Genomic DNA, 13,622 nt, shown 5'->3' with positions numbered 1-13,622 from the left:
TACAGCGGAATGAGACGGGCAGATCTTTGACCCAGGAAGCCTGTTCTGGGCATACCACTGGATGGATTTGCACGACATCACATAATTTGGACAAAATTTCACATAGTAGTAACATTGGATCCCAGAAGACATACTAGGGGGTTGAGGTCCTGGTCATACCTCCCGTTGGTGTATGCTGGGCAGAACTTTGACCCAGGGAGCCTGTTCTGGGCCTTCCACTAGATGGATTTGGATGAAACTTCACAGAGGGGCGGCAATTGGTCTGGGTTGCCTAATGAAGTGGTTGGGATCTCAGTCGGACCTTACAGTGGAGTGCGCCAAGCAGAAATTTGACCCAGGGAGCTTGTTCTGGGCCTTCCATTGGTTGGATGTGGATGACATCACATCATTTGGACAAAAACTTCAGAGTCGTAACATTGGATCCCAGAAGACATACTAGGTGGTTGAGGTCCAGGTTGGACCTCTCGTTGGTGTAGGTGTATTCTGGACAGAACTTTGACCCGGGGAGCCTGTTCTGAGCCTTCCACCTGCTGGATGTGGACGAAAACTTCACAAAGTGGTAAAATTGGATCCCAGAAGACATACTAGGGGCTTGAGGTTCAGGTCAGACCTCTTGTTGGCTTACTCTGGGCAGAACTTTTACCCAGGGAGCCTGTTCACTGGATGGATTTGGATGAAACTTCTCTGATGGGAGGCAATTGGTCTGAGATGCCTAATGAAGTGGTTGGGATCCCAGTTTGACCTTACGGCGGAATGCGACGGGGAGATCTTTGACCCAGGGAGCCTCTTCTGGGCCTTCCACTGGATGGATTTGGCGACATCACATAATAAAACTTAATAACTTGAAGAATTAAATCTGGGCAATGCCAGGTACTTCAGCTAGTTCTGAATAATAGTTTCCTCAACATATTACATATGCATAATAACTTATTTCCCTTCACCAGAGTACATGACATATTCTCTGCATTGTATCCCTTGAGAAAAGTGTGATCTACATAGAAATGAGTCAGTTGCATCATATACTTTTACTGGTCTGTAGCTGTGGGAACCTCAGATTTGCAATGGCTGAGTATTTTTTTTGGGGGGGGGGAGGGGGCAGAGGAACATATGAAACAGTTGGATTCCACCTAATGCTGATATGTTACATCGTTAGATGATTAAAACATCTTAACCAGAGATACTGGAGGGACTCACTTCACCAACAGGAGGCTGATCTGAGCCTTCTGAGTTCCGCATTAATTCAGAAGGCTGAGGGAACTCAGAAGGCTCAGGTCAGTGCCAAGAAGATTTCAATCTTGACTATCTTTAAGAAGTAAAAAAGTCGTAACAAGGTTTCCATAGGTGAACCTTGGGATGGATCATACAGGTTTATGCTTCAGTTCTTTTGCGCCTAAGAGTATCAAATTTAATGCAATTTAAACTCTACTGATAATTTCATTTGTATCTACAGTTAGATATTTTGTAATTTAATTAGTGTGTCTGCCAACACTAATAAGTATATCCTGACTCAGATTACCTTTGCTGGATATGTGATCGGATATTAGGAATCTCAAAACATTCCATGTATTTTCAGTGAGACTGTGTAATACTGATTGGTATTAATTGTTCAATAGTTTACTTCCCTTGATAGCCTGCTTAATGTTGCTTTTTTATTTATTTATATATTATATTGTATATATGTTTTAATGATAAATTGTCTTGAATGTCAATCTAGTTTAAATTACCACTTTACATTTAATAAAGTTGCACAAAAACCTAGGAAAATATTTTTCTACAGTAACTTGTCCACTATCCCTTTCAGGAACCCCGGCAGCAGCCATATCTAGTGGTTTTTCAGCCGGGACTGTGAAAGAAATGAAGGGTCTGGAAAATGCCTGAACAGAGCATCCCTGGCACTTTGGTAATGGGAGAGACACTTTAGTGAAATATAGCCCTAGGTGGCTATGCAGCTTTAAATTGCTAATCATTGAAAAATAAATGGGCAATTTGGATGTTAGATGATACTGCTGGGCAGAGTTGCAATGAGAAGTTTTAGGTATGAAGGGATATGTGGCCATGTCACATTGTGAATCACAGGCCCCATCTTTAAATGCTGCAAGGGCTTGGCTACACTGTGTTTGCCGCAGAGTCAGACTAAAGCTAGGTACACACTGGAGCGACAGGCTTTCGTTCCGACATCAGAATGAATGCCTGTCAACAGTGATTGTGAATCCATACTGGACGACTTTAATGAATGACATAACGATCACCAAACCTATATCGCTAGGTTTGATGTGCAGGTGACCGTCGAGTGATGCAGGCAATATGTCCTTACGAAACAGCATTTCGGCCCGACATTGCTCCACAGTGTACCCAGCTTAAGGTTTGTGGGGACCCAGAACAACAAACTTGTGGACATCTCACCCACCAGCCTGGGAGTCATTGAGTGCTGCTGTGCAATAGATTATCGATTAACCTTCCAGTGCCAGTGAGTGCCCATTATGCCATGAGTGACACTCATCCACTCACCCCCCCATAATACCTTCCCCTGACCCTTTCCCCTCTAGCCTTCCGCCACCACACACTCCCCACACTTGAATTAGGTGCCTATGTGCCGAGCAGAGGACACCCCCACCCCGATGTCGTCCTTCCCCCACAGGCAGCCATACTCAGTGATTGACAGTTTCCAGTCCTATGTTGTCTAAAAGCAGTGCCTGGATATGCCAGGAGAGCGACACAAGCTGTATCCCCTACAACCAATGGGAGCCCTCCGGGGCCACCCTGTCAGTGGCTCATTGGTATGCATGAGAGGATGCTGCAGAGAGGCTCAGGACATGACCATGTCTGGAGATCCAGAGTCGGGTGCAGAACACAGATATTGCTGTGCCGAGTTATTGGGTGTGTGTGTGGGGGGCTTAATCCTGCACATGTGGCTGCACTTCTTTGACAGGTCCAGGTACCGCTACTTTGTACTCACCCTCTTCGTTTCGCGTGCGCCTGGTTCTGGAAACATTTCCATACTAAAGAACTGTAGTCACATACAGTGTGAACGCTATAGCATTCATTTTCCAGCACAAAAGAGCGTCCCTATGGCAGTTTATACCAGATAGTTATTTGGGTACCGCTGTACATATATGTGCTTGGTGTATTACATTGAAAGTCCTTAAATGTCACCCATGTCTGAGAGGTCCAAAGCTCAGAATGTAGAGCTTGTAGAAGTCTATATCTTTGAATCTGTGATGATTTAAATGTGGTTAGGAATGGGAGATTTTAAGCTTTAAGAACGGTTTATAGTAGCTGTTGCCTCTAATTTCCTTAATTTCTTTAAGCAAGCCTCGTGGTTTCTTTTAAAAATGGAATTAAATATAAAACATGGGCAGAACGTAGCAAATGGATGGCAGGGATTTAAGTATGAACAAACAGAATATGCAATATTAATTTATTTATATTATCAATGTGTATTTTCAACTACATTTAAATACAATAGTGCTTAGAAGCACAGATAACAATAAATAATACAAATGTGGTGTCATCTATAAAGAAAAACAGCTGGAATATATTTTTTAAACAAAAAACCCCAGCTGAAAAGGAAAAATGCATGAAGCATTACGGGGTAAATACGGGTTTGGGCAAGATTAAACACAACGTATTTTGCACGAACACAGTCCAGACCAAGGGCAAAATGTAACAGGGTCAGAGTTTTGAAAATGTGAGAGTATAGAGATATAGATTGAATAATAGTCTTTTACAGTAGAACTATTGGTCCCAGCAAGCCTCCCCCGCATGCTGGGCATTAAAGGCGTGGTGGTAACCTTTAGTAACCTAGCAGTTTCCGTCATTGAAGTCAACGGTGGACACCACTCATTGGCTAAGAGAGGCAGAGGCTTGCAATGAACACTCAGCCCATGCATTTTTATTGGCAATGCCATGGCTGAGCCCTCATTTGCAATTTTTTTTACATGTGCCGTGGATGCTACATGGAGAAGAGGATGTGAATGGCTACAGGCATTATAGGTGAATATGTGTGAGTGTGAATTTACTAAAATTGTACTTTAATGGTGTGTGTCCTGTCTTTTTTTTATATTTCTTTTACAGGACTAGAGGTACCAACAGTCCCTTAATGCCCTGCATGCTGGTTCTTGTGGTTCTCTAAGTACTGGCATGCGGGGGAGGCTTGCTGGGACCTATTAGACAATATTATTTTTACACAATAAATTAACACTATCAACCCCGCATCCACTGGCCAGGAATGCGAGGCATAGTCCCGGACTTTGGCTTGTGTTACCCTGGAGAGGAGGGACCCCATTATTGGGGGTGTCCCTACCTGTCCAGGCATCCCTGGCCTGGGCTGACTAGTGTGTGGTGCTAATTATTTGGCCGGAGAACCCTGTCAAGTGTGTCCCCTGGCTGTGACATTACATCCCCCAACATTGAGGACTACAATGCTGAAATTTTAAGACAATAAAATGACCATGGGACATATAAGAAATTGAGAGGCAACCCCTTTGAGAGGATCATTAAAAATTGAGAAATTTTGTTGGCTTTGTACACTGATAAGGTGGTCATCTTGGAGACTGAGAAATTATACATGAAGATTGATAAACCCTCTATCCCAGTCCTATATATTTAACAAGAATGTCATGAATCTTCCTGGTCGCCCCATAGTAGCTGGCACAAATTCCATCACCTCTAATTTATCACATTTCCTCGATCACTTATTACAGACACTAGTTATCCTTTATAGAATGTATCAAAAATGTATCTTGGGAAATGGGGTGGTTTCTAGTTACTGCTGACGTGACTTCTTTGTATACAATTATACAGCATCAACTAGGATTAGAAGGAGTAAATTATTTTCTTGAAAAAGAAGATTTCTCAGAGGACAAGAAATCTTTTATCATAGATGGTATTTCCTTCATTTTAAATAGTAATTACTTTTATTTTTTAGACTCCTTTTGTCATCAGGTCTCAGATACAGCTGTGGGCACTAGACTGGCTCCAAGCTATGCCAAATTGTTTATGGTGCATTTTGATTCATCATCTGTTACGGATGGTCACCCATTCAGAGCCAGTCTAGTGCTCTGGACCTGTTATATAGATGATGTATTTTTTATTTGGAGAGGTGAAGAGTCATTAGACTCTTTCTTCTCTCATTTGAACACCAATACAAGAGATATCTCATTGACATTTTACATTAGCCCTTATCAGGTGAACTTCTTGGATCTGACTGTATATACCAAAGACCGGCGTTTACACGCAATTACACTAAACCGATGGATTGTAATTTGTATATATATTACACAAGTAACCATCACATCAATTGGTTACAAAGTATTCCAGCTGGCCAATTTAAATGAATTAGGGGAAATTGCAGGGAAATTGAGGAATATGAAATACAGTCAGATATATTAAAAAAGCACTGTATTTCTAAGGGATACGATGAAGCAAAAGTGGAAGAAGCCCAAACTAAAATGAGGAACTATGATAGACGTGACTTATTGGATTAAAAAATTAAAAATAGACCTGATAAGGAGTTTAATAAAAACTGTGTCCCTTTCATCACTAAGTTTAACAATCAACATCGTTATGTAGAAAAGATCATGGGGCTGCACAGACAGTGTAATGGTTAGCATTACTGTCTCACAGCCCTGAGGTTGTGGGTTAGATTCCCACCACGGCCCTAACTGTGTGGAGTTTGTATATTCTCCCTGTGATTGCGTGGGTTTCCTCCATGGTACTCCGTTTTTCTCCCACACTTCAAAAATATACTGGTAGGTTATTTGGCTTTCAACAAAAAATTAACCCCTAGTGTTTGTGTGTGTGGGCATGTGATAGGGAATATAGATCGGAAGCTCTACTGGGGCAGGGACTGATGTGAGTGGCTATATAAAGCGCTGCGGAATATGTGTGCGCTATATAGAACTGGTAATAAATAATCTAAGTTTTCTGCTCTCCTACATTTTATTTGTCCTTATCAATGTCTTAAATTATTTTTAAGATAGAGACTAGTTTTCCCTGTTTTTATATGTTTTCCTTTGGGTCTGGGAATCCTTTTAATCTTTTTTTTATCCTTTTTATGGTTTTTTATTATCATTATGAGGGATAAGGATTTCCCATTTTAACATTCCTATGGAGGAAATGAACAATGACTACAATCCCCCTGATGCCGTTTTGAATTGCACATTTATGAGTACTTCCGGTTTGTGGACCAGGAACCGGATGTCAAGTACTGACCACAACCACATGGGGAAAGCACAAGCCTCTCAAGATGGCGCTCCAGTGACCACTTCCGGTTTGTGGATCAAGGACCGGAAGTCATGTATTGACCGCAGCCGCATGGGGAAAGGCCGTGGGAGCGGTCAAAATCTTACCTGGACTTCTTTTATGTTCCGGGCTAGAGATTTTAAGATACATTAGACTCTAATATGAGGATAATGGGAGTTGATATCAGACTTTTACTTGTGCCTACATAAGCGGACCACATTTAGAAATGTATTATTGTCTTTTCTTTTTAGGTTTTTAATATTTTGTTATTGTATAAAACCTCAGATGTATTATGGCATGCATTGATTGTTAGTAACTGTGGAGAATAGTTATTCTACTTTGTATTGACTTTGGAACCAGATCGGAATGGATCATGTGACTCTGCAATTAGAGTCACATTGTCCTCTGCTTTGGGTATATAAAGGACTTTAGTCTCACTACCCCATACACCTTGAGAAAGGAAGAATTCTCCGAAACGCGTTAGTGTGGGAATGACCGCTGCCATCCAGAGCTTGGTGGCCTTCCCCTACTTTTTGTGTTTTGATTGTTAAAAGTGATCCTTGTGTTGGATATTAGCAGCTGGACAGGAAGCGCAGGTTACACAATATCTCTTTTTGTGTTACATCCCTGCTAGTGAACCCCAGCGCTGGTTCTAAAAATATAGGGGAACCCCATGCCATTTTTCACTTGTATTTTTAGAACCAGGACAGGCCCAAAGAGCTCAGCGCTAGTTCATTTAATACCGGGGACCCCTACTCAGTTTTGTTCCCTGCATTTTTTGAACCAGGACTGGCTCACAGAGCCTGGTGCTGGTTATGCTCGGAGGGGGGTACCCCACGCATTTAAAAAAAAAATATAACCCTTTTTTTTTCTTAAAATCTGACAGAAACATGCACGTATCACACTGATCTGTGTATGTTTCTGCAGAACACGCTGCTCAGGAGGCTGTCTATTTGAAAAGTATATTTTGGTGCAAGTTTGCAAATTTTACGGGTGACTTTGAAACACGATTCTTGGTGAATCAGTGAGTTTTGTTTCCTGTGGAAAATACTTGCGAGTTGTTTCAATGGTGTATTTAGTTGTATTGTTGTATTTACACGTGTTTGGCTGTTCGATTCCTGCTTGTACGTCCATGTTTCCCGTTAGTAAATTTCCGTGTCAGAAAAACAAGCTAAACACACCCGAGATTGCAATCTCGCCAAAACACAATACTTAGTAAATTTACCCCTAGGTCTCTCATCTGGTCCATACACTTCTCTGCAGTTCTCTTATTTTCCAGAAATAAAATATTAAGTGCAGAAACAACTGCTATGTAAAAATAAAAAAATACCAATCTGAAATATATACTAAAATGATAAATAAAAGCTGTTATAAAAAGCAGTAAACAATGTTTATTTACCATAATTAAATGGTTAAAAAAAATTACAAGACATGCTTCACATTTTTTCAAAATGTTTCAGTTACCCAGGATTTGTAATTTGGCTGTCCAATCACATGCAGCCTTTAATCCTCTATCTTCTTGTGCAGAATGAAAGGTTGCTAAGATTTGGATGACCAACTCATTATTGTAAATGAAGAGACAGAAGGTAGATGCTCTTTACTAGCGGCTACAGGCCCTGGACATACTCCTTGCCAGATGGGGTAGGGCTCCCATGCATGGCCGTAGTTAGGGTGGTGTGACATGGCACCGCAGGGCAGGGGGCGCTGTTCGGGTCTCTCAATTTTTTGTGTTTAATCATTCTCATCTGTAGCTTCCTCTTCTTTTATCCCTGGCATCTCCTGTCCGCCCTTATCTCCTCCCTGGCTGACCCCCCCTACATCTGGCCACCTCCCCAAGCACACATCCTCTTTTGGTTAACACACACAGCTATCTGCCCCACAATTTCTGATGGCAGTCCTGAACACAGCTATCGATTCCCGACCCAGGTGTTACTAGCACACCTCGGGTACCCTTGCTGGTGAGTTCAGCTGTTGGCGTAGGTACTATACATACAAAGATCTCCACGCTGCTGATATTTGCTGCATATACACTACAAGTAGCGCTCTTTCTATGCCTTCAGTCAATGATCTACACTTTTGGCTCCAGGCTTGTGCATGACTGTTCTGATGGACTCCTGATGCTTCACCAGTGCTCTCCTACCCCTAGAACTCATGAGTTATGCTGCATAATTATTGTGTATCATCACTGCAGCCATTAGATTTACTGTGTCACCTGGATAACAGTGGTACAATGGGATCGGTACCACTTTATCATGGTTCGGGACAAATTAGATTTGTCATGGACCTTACACATGAGGCCGCGCCTCTTTTCCGGCCGTACGTCTTATGTCCCTATTTGAAAAATGGGGGGAGGGGGTCGCCAATGCTCTTTCTGTCACAGGACAACAAAAAGTCTAGTTATGGCTCTGCTCCCATGTTTATCAATATTTCCAGGATAGTCATTTTTGCCAATAGAAATGTTTAACCCAAAAAGCTTATTTTTAATCAACTGATGTATCCAGATTAACAAAAAACATATCTGTTATACACAAGGGTGTACTCCATTTCATATTCAAAACTGGCCAAGGTATAAAAATACCAAAGTGGCGCTACCACGGGATGATTCATATTCAAAACTGGTACTCCAGTCCTCAAATACCCCTAAAAGGTCATGGATTATAGATTTCTTTTTTCATGCACAGGTTTTGCTGAGTCAGTAATTATCCCACTTCAACAAACAGAAATCCTCAAAACATGATCTCCAAAGCGTGTACATAAAAATACATTGTAGTTATTTATACAAGTAGGACTGAGAAGTTATTTTTGTTCCATGAATTATAAATGGAAACAGAGAATTTGACAGTAGATAAGAACCACAATCCATTCATATAGGGCAAGCATAGGCTCTTTTGTTAGAGACCTCTGCTGGCCCCAGGACTTAGGGCCTGATGATGGACGGTATTGCACAATCACACAGAAGCAGCTGTGCAATACAGTCCAACAAAATGCAAATGCAGCATGAAGTGTCTATAGGAAATAGACACCTTCTGCATTGCATTTACAATCCCAGGATAAGCCGAAGCTTACCTCAGTCTTACCCGTGCCTATTCACTTGTGAGACCAGGAAATCTGTGTCCACAGACCCTAGCCTCGTCCCTCCCATAATGATGGCCAGGTAAGTGCAGACCTCTAAATATCGGAGATGTACGCTAACAATCGGCTTAGCATACATTTCTGAATCAGGCCCTTAGTGTCTTCTTCCTCTTTGATCTTTTGCCATTGACTCACCCTGACCAGCTGCACCTTTTCTAATTTGCAGGAGGTCTTCTCCTGTTGAGCACGGCACCTCTATTCTTTTCTTCTGTCTGGCATGTTTTTCTCCTGTCTTCTTATCTTCCACTGTCGGAATTCATCTTCCCCACTCAGACCAGCTAATATTAGCTAGCGTGAGAAGTGGACCATAATTATTGGCTCACCGTGGTTGTCTCTGATTCATCATCGTTATCATGGTTGACTGCAAAAAGCTCTGTGCTGATAGGTTGAGCATTAATATTTTCAGATCCAAGTTTGTCCAGGCTAGGAGACAGCGCATACTTCTCTAGCAATGTGGGCCAACAGATTCAGCACCAGGTAAGTACTTTCTAAGCTCTCCAGGTCTAATACCGGACACATCTCCAGGGGCATTGCTATGTCCCACACACAACACAACATAAGTGTTGCCGACATGAGAACCAAGCTCATATTAACCACCATTTGTGCCTCTCCAAAGGCCAGGAAGAAGAGAAGTGATGTCTGGCTGTTGGAATACTCGTGCAGTGTTTGACATTGAATGCTTGGCATCTTTTTCCCTGAAATGTGTTTCTTAGTCGCAACATGATGTGACAAAACCACTTCACGAGACTGCACTGATTAATTTCATATGCAACACTTAAATCTGTGTATGACTGAGTCTGAATCTGTATAGAAAGTCCTATGATGCAGTGGGCGCAGCTTTTATTCCACGGTAAGTTCTGTTGTACAGATTCAGACTCAGTTGCACACAGATATACAAGTGTCACATATAATATTGATCAGTACAGTCTCGTGAAGCGGTTGTTTCACAACGCATTGCGATTAAGATGCATATTCGAGCGGAAAAGAGGTGACCAAGATGCTACACCACTTAGCGCAGCTCACTAGCACTGCATTGCGTATTGAGGCTAGGTGTATGAGGAGACATCTGTATATGCTAAATTAGACACATTGACGATCTTTTTAGGAAACACACAATAATTATCTGACTGTAAACTTCCAATACTCCATTAAATAACATAACCTTATAAGTAAGGCAGTCCTGGGAAGGGGTATGCAGTCATCAAGTTGACATTCGTAATGTTGACAACATGATGTTGGCACTTATGTCGACCCTTATGATGTTACATAATGTTGACACCTGAAAAATGTTGACATGAAAAGAATGTTACTTATGAAATATCAACATTAGGGTTAGGTCTAGGGGTTAGCTTTAAGGATGCTGAATGTCGGCATAGTGACCATGTCTACATTCTCATGTTGACACAGTGAATGTTGACTTAATATACAGAGCCCCTAGGAGGGTGCCACCTATTTGCTACTGTACATAAAGACATAAAAAAAAGAGTTGCATAGTTAAGTAAGTGGTTGTCTAAAATTTTAATACACTATAAAAAGTTGATTGTGCTTTTCTTTTTCATGGTTACTCATTTATTGCATTTTCAATTAAAAATAATCAAGAAAATGTAAATATATAGTTATAGGATTGTTAGATATGCAATATTATATAATAGCCGTTACAGAGGACTGGACTGTAGATTAGCTCTGCGCCTTTCCTCCCACATAACCGCCTATCAAATATTAAACCTTTAACAATTTGTGCTAGAGTGTAGCACTGAGGTGTGTCACTGTCTTCACATAGGCAACATCTGGAGCCTGTCTCCTGATTCTGTGTCCAGCAGAGAGTTGGAAACTAAAGAAAAATACCGGGCACACAGCTACTCCAAACAGGTGATCACCAGAAGATTGGCTAAGCAGCACATTGGTTGATAGCCTTCCTCAGACCAGAAGAACAAGGGGATTCAGTCAATATATATGGTGAATGAAGCACAGTCATGGTTGCCAGCCAAGTATTATCTTAGGATTTCTACAAGGACTAGTTTATCTAATGTGTTTCCACCTTCCACTGTTCCCTCTTATTCCAACAAGTCCTCACCATGATAGTCTCCAATGATGACTTTAATAGTGACTAATAGTGCTTCTGCCTTATTGTCATCTTACATTCTTGCCCACCAGCAGCTACAACTGTTATTCTGCAACCTTATGTATCAATTGTTCCTTACACCTCTTAGATTGCAAGATTTTGTTGTATTTATTTTACAGTATTCCATAGTTATGTTTTATAGTGACTCAACAAAGCAATCCATGGGCTCAACCCTATTAGGTGCGAGTTTGTTTAATGAAACTCGCAGACATCGTACGAATGCACGCACCCGAGATATGCAAGATCCAATTAGAAGTGGCAATTCCCAGTAGTCACAGCAAGGTTGCGCGACTTTTCTACAAAATGCAACCTTGCTGTGACTACTGGAACTGCATGAGTGGCGGAAACCACCCTGGACTCCCAAAAAATAGGCAACTGAGATAGCAGGACAATATAGAAGGATGTTAGTTACCATAAGGAAAGTACTGGAGTTTTTTAAAAAGTGTAAAATAAGTGATTTTTGCACTTTTTATTAGTGGTTGAAAGATTATAGAAAACAAGCTTTTCTCTCTCGTGTTTCTCTCCCGCATTTTGGGGTACAGAAAAATGTCTGTATAGTAATCTTTCGGTGTTTTTATACAAGTTTGTAAAATGCTGGAATAGACACTTTTACCTCCCATCTGCAAGTTTGAAAATCCCCTTCCTATCAATACAACACCTCCACATACCTGTCCCACATCATTTACACCTCCACACACCTGTCTCACATCATTTACACCTCCACATACCTGTCCCACATCATTTACACCTCCACATACCTGTCCCACATCATTTACACCTCCACATACCTGTCCCACATCATTTACACCTCCACATACCTGTCTCACATCATTTACACCTCCTCTGCCCCACATCATTTACACCTCCGCATACCTGTCCCACATCATTTACACCTCCGCATAACTGTCCCACATCATTTACACCTCCGCATACCTGTCCCACATCATTTACACCTCCGCATACCTGTCCCACATCATTTACACCTCCTCATACCTGTCCCACATCATTTACAACCCTGCAGACCTGTCCCACATCATTAACACCTTCACATACCTGTCCCACATCATTTACACCTCCACATACCTGTCCCACATCACTTACACCTCCACATACCTGTCCCACATCATTTACACCCCCACAAACATGTCCCACTTCATTTACACCTCCACATACCTGTCCCACATCATTAACACCTCCACATACACGTTCCACGTCATTTACACCTCCACATACCGGCCCACATCAATTACACCTCCATATACCTGCCCCACATCAATTACACCTCCCCATACCTGTCCCCATCATTTACACCCGCACATACCTGTCCCACATCATTTACACCTCCACATACCTGTCCCCCATCATTTACACCCCCACATACCTGTCCTTCATCATTTAACCCATTATTGAGCTTTTTAGATAAAGCCACCAAAAACTGACATGTTTTTATTGGCCAATTTATGCTATTCAAACCCCTCCAAGTGCACGATTATTTATTTGGAGGGGTGTACCAGAGGTTCTGCACTGTGGAGCTCATTCAGACCCGCTCGCTAAGATGCATACTCTCGCTGCTGCCGATGATATGCATTGTGCGCATACGTATGTGCATACCTTAGCGAAAGTTCACAATGCATTCGCTCGCTGCTCATAGACAGCCCAGCAGAGTGAGTGGCAGGAGAAGCCATTTGTAGGTGGTAACAGGGACTGGCCATTAAAAACGGGGGAGTGGAGAAGCAAACGCAGGCGTGCCTGAGCATCTCAACAGCGTTTTAGAGGTGTGCATAATTATAAGACAGAATCATAGTACGCGTCACCTGGCTGGTTTATCACACTGAAGTGCTCGCAGTGCTTGCGGCAGGGTATGGTCAACCTCAAGCGCTGCGATAGCATCCGATGTTCCGATGGTTGCATACACTTCCTGGACATGACGTGCACAAGTGGGCGTCTTAAAACTGGCTGGTGGGTGTCTGCATACACTATGTGATCGCTCTCTAAGAAATTCTAGGTGTGCTAATGCATTCGTGTGCGGTAGCACTGCCTACGCAATTTGCATACACATCGTGCAAGCGATCGCATCTACCAAGCGACTCTGAATCAGACCCTGTGTCCCGACATTTTTATCTTG

Source organism: Taudactylus pleione, unplaced genomic scaffold, assembly GCF_031769625.1.
Source record: "Taudactylus pleione unplaced genomic scaffold, aTauple2 ptg000154l, whole genome shotgun sequence".
Taxonomy (NCBI): domain Eukaryota; kingdom Metazoa; phylum Chordata; class Amphibia; order Anura; family Myobatrachidae; genus Taudactylus; species Taudactylus pleione.
The sequence above is the reverse complement of the archived record's forward strand: the minus strand, read 5'-3'. Positions refer to the sequence as shown.